General features: G+C 37.6%; 1 long non-coding RNA gene across 1 annotated transcript; it reads right to left on the reverse strand.

The window, feature by feature from the left end:
• Positions 1–1,562: 1,562 nt before the first annotated feature.
• On the reverse strand, positions 1,563–4,089 carry LOC148191773 (uncharacterized). Its single transcript, XR_015782512.1, has 5 exons — positions 3,638–4,089; positions 2,496–2,736; positions 2,083–2,186; positions 1,893–1,983; positions 1,563–1,808 (listed from the first exon to the last, which is right to left on the reverse strand). It is a non-coding gene; the product is annotated as an uncharacterized LOC148191773 (long non-coding RNA).
• Between the last annotated feature and the right edge of the window lie 262 nt (positions 4,090–4,351).

Consider the following 4,351-nt stretch of genomic DNA (forward strand, 5'->3'; position numbering starts at 1 on the left):
TTTGTTATTATATAATCGGGATGTTACAAACTCTACCAATATTGTGTGCTCAATTTCTTATATTTCCATAAAAATTTCTTTTGTTATTGATGATTTGAATTATTGCTCTCTGAATATCATATTATTGATCAGAGTTTTGAAAACTACACCTACCATTTAACAAGTTGTTCAAAGTGCTTAAAAATAGGCTGAAAAAAACTGAGCCAGTGCTAGTTGATTAATGATTGTCAGACACTCTTTGAATTCTTTGTTTCATGGATCAACACTCGTATTATAGTCCTGTTGCAGCAAAAATTAATCTAATAAATGAGGTCTTAGAATCATTTTTGTAGCAGAAATTTTCAACTATAGATATACCATGATGTTTTCCTGGTATCCATTATGCATTCACATTTTATTATTGGGGAGCCAGGGTGTCGAAGGTGAGTGGGAAGCAGAGGTGAGTGGGAGGCAGGGTGTTGAACGTGAGTGGGAGCCAAGTGAATGGGAGGCAGACTCAGGTGAAGTCCAGCAACTTGATTCTCTTCTTTCCCCCTCTTTTTTTTTGAAAACGCTGCCAGAAACCCATACTATGAGTGGCTCTTCAGATGGCTAATGGCGGACAGTGGCAGGAAAGCTCGGACCGATTTTAAAAGCCACCACTACTTTTTGGACGCTCGGTCAAATACGGGAGTGCCACACGAACGACCGTTCTCGAAGATGAACGAACGCTCATACTGAACGTTCACAAGGTAAAACAAACTGGCCAGGTCGAACGCTAACAGTCCCCCAAACGCCAAAACCGAACGCTCAAAAATCACTATCACACAGACCGAACGCTCGAGATTGACTCTGTTTTGATGAGCGCCTCAACACACAATCTGCCGAACGCTATACTGGACCGATCGCTCAAAACCAAACGCTGCAAGGCTGAACGGTAGAACGCTTAAGCACATGGGCCAAGGATGACCGAACGGCGAAGTCGGGTGATCGAGTGCAGGAACGCTGGAGTCTAATGATTGCCGAACGTCATTGATATTGGTCAAGAAGAACGAACGGTTGCACCTAGTGGGAGAAACCGAACGTCAATAATGATTGGACGATCATTGAGGACCAGCGGCCGAACGGTTGAGGCTTAGAAATGCCGACCGTCCTAAAGGTTTGGAGAATAAGGATGCACAGCAGCGGACAATCGGTTGGTGAGGATGATAGGTCAGGACGAGCGGTAGAAGCCGAGAATTGCCGAACGTCCTAACGGCTCACAGTTGAGGACGAACGGTCACAGCAACAGTCAAAAGCCGAACGTCCTTTCTTCCTTCTTTTTTTTATTAATTTTTTTTTTATTTTATTCTATTTTATTTTATTTTTTCTTTATGATGAAAGTAAATTTATTAATCAACCCGGACGAAATTGAGTGTTGACAATGCCCAAGGAACCATTCTTTGTAAAAATCGTTGTACAGAAACAACATTGGTAGCAAAGACCAAATAAGTGGGGAATTCAGGCAAAGTTTTTGCAGAGATAGTTCAACTTTCAAAATGACATATATTTTTTAATGAATTTTTTTTAACACTTATTGGACATGCAAATGATCTTCAACCATTGATTATGTCATTTATTGAACATTTCTTTGATGATTTGTAACAAAAAATATGTACATTCAAACCTAATCATCACAATTTCAAATAGTGATAAGAAATCCATAAATGACATTCGTACTATCCATTTTGTAACAATCCTAAATGTTGCAACACTTCATTCCTCCACACAATGTCAACATCCAAAATCCAATCACACACATACTTCTCCCTAACCTCTTGTAGTTCCTCCTATAAAGAAAAAAATGCACACAATATCAATATAATGCCAATGTTCAATCAAAGGGACACACCATGAAAATGTTGATAACTTACACTAGTGTAATTGGATATTGTTTTGCCTTCATATTTCTGAACAACATCCCACAACTCCATAAATTTCAAAAAAATAACTCCACAATCATATCTACATCAAAAAAAGTCCAAAATACAAATAATGAAATGCTACTTATATGAAACAAACAAATATTATAATTAAAAAAAAAAAACAAGATTAAAAACTTACGAGTTCGGTTGGATTGAAGTATGCACGTGTTGAACCTACAAGAACGGTTTGTTGTCTTTGTAACGATTAAACAAATGTCCAAAAAACAATTCAAGATTATGGGCCTGCAAAAAGCCAAAATCAACTTTACTTTCCAAACTACTAAATCAATTTATAAATACAAAGTACACATTAATTCCAAGACTTACAATTACAGTGTCAATGAGATTTAGAACACCTTACAATAATTTTTCTCTCTCTCTCTCTAAGATAGTTAAAAGCAACAAATAGATCATTCTCTCTAACAATAAACAATTACCATATTCAGAGTTTGAACTGATACCATGATATCAAAATATAATATTGGTTAAGAAATAAGGCATTAAAATTGAGAAATATTGAAATTGTGCACCGAAGATAAACTTGTAGGTTACCTCATGGACCAGGGATCCAATAAATGCAATGAAGCAGCTTTTCGATCAGCAGTAGCATAGTGATACTCTAATGTTTTCCAACATTCATTGACTGCATCTCTATTAGAGAGTAAAATCATGTATGACTCTTGGTCGAAGATCAAGAGACATAAAGTTTAAAGATGCTGCATCATTTGAAATGGGTTCCTCAATATAAGGCCTAAGCTCCATGGTGTGAGTATGAGGGGTTTTGATTCCATCTCTAGATAAGCAAACAGAAAAGTATGGGTGAGTTAACGTTTACCACCTATACACAAAGCATATACCATATCAAAATACAATAATTAAAGCATTAAAATTAATATCATTCATCTAAAATTTAAACATGATATCATCATTTAGTTAAGAACACTTGAATATTCTTATCCTTATAATATTAAATAAAGACCCTGTTTTACTTCTTAACAATTACTTTTCGATCAGACACTTATACATATAGCACTACTTAAAGTGATACATACATTAAAGGTCTTACCACCATAAGCTTAATTTATTTATTTTAAATAAATCATTTTCCGTGAGGGACCTTTCGTTAACCTTTAAATCTTTTATTAGCTTTTAAATATAATAACAGTGGTGACATCAAACAATTTTTTCCTTATTTCCAATGTATACCATCAAAATCCAGTAGCTCCAAACTCTATTAATGTGTACCCATAGTAATTGATAAGTACTGCAGTTGATCAAGACATTTCACTTGCACCTTCTATTTACGTAAGATAAATTGTTACTACTAACACTGCATCTAAAATAAGACAAATCTCCCTCCAACTAAAGTTAACCCCTCATGAAATAATAGATGCAACCAAGACTGTCTATCAATCTTTTAATTTAAAGAAAACTTACAAAAGTCTATTCCATAAATTTTCCCACTTTGGAGACACATTTTCAGTATCGTCAAAGGAAGAATGTTTATGTTCTCATGTCCATAGTATCAATCACCACACATTTAATTTATCCAACAAATACTATTAACAAACCACCTCCATCATACATAAACAACATTCCACCGCCATCCAACAAGTCATATTTTTACAGCTTACAAACAACATCATGCATATATTATATTAAAGCTTCAATCCACTCGAATAAAAAAAACGAACCTTGAGTGAACACAAGGTGTGCCGGTTTGAACACAGACGAAGAAAAATTGTGTGGGTTGGACTAACAACCCGGAAAACCCCTCTTTTTCGTCCACCGAACAGTCCACACTCCGGCGATTCTCCAGCGATGCTCCGGCGGCACTCCGGCACAGGGACGGAAGGAGGTGGGACGAAGCGAGACCTTGAACGCGCCCCTACTTCGCTGGGCCGGACGGAACACGATTCCGTCTTCGCTTCGTTGGCCAACGTCGGAGCTGCGGCGACCGTGAATCGATAACGGTCGTGAATCGGTACCGGCGACCGTGAATCGGTACCCTTCAACGTTGTCCGGCGGGCACTCCGGCAAGCACTCCGTCGGACCACTCTCTCTCGAACTCCCTTTCTCCAACTCTCTCGGCCTCTCTCTCTAGGTCACAGTCTCCCTCTCAACCTTCGCGCTTCTCTCTCAACAATTCTTCCAAAATCAATTTCAAATTTGAAACGCAGATCTTGAAAACCCTGCACACCCCTTTCCACGTCAGATTTCATTTTCATTTTGATTTTCCACGTGGACCAATCCCATTTAGACACCTGTCCGTGTCTAAATGTTGTCAAAAGAGGTTGTTCAAGTATCATTTTCCAAATGGATTAAACCATTGTAGAAATATTAAACTGTGTTTGAGATCTGTGATATTCTGCTCTTTGATGAAAATCTAGGAAAAAGGGGAACGAAAA

Source organism: Vigna umbellata, chromosome 10, assembly GCF_029865625.1.
Source record: "Vigna umbellata cultivar VRB3 chromosome 10, Vumbellata_1.0, whole genome shotgun sequence".
Classification (NCBI taxonomy): Eukaryota; Viridiplantae; Streptophyta; class Magnoliopsida; order Fabales; family Fabaceae; genus Vigna; species Vigna umbellata.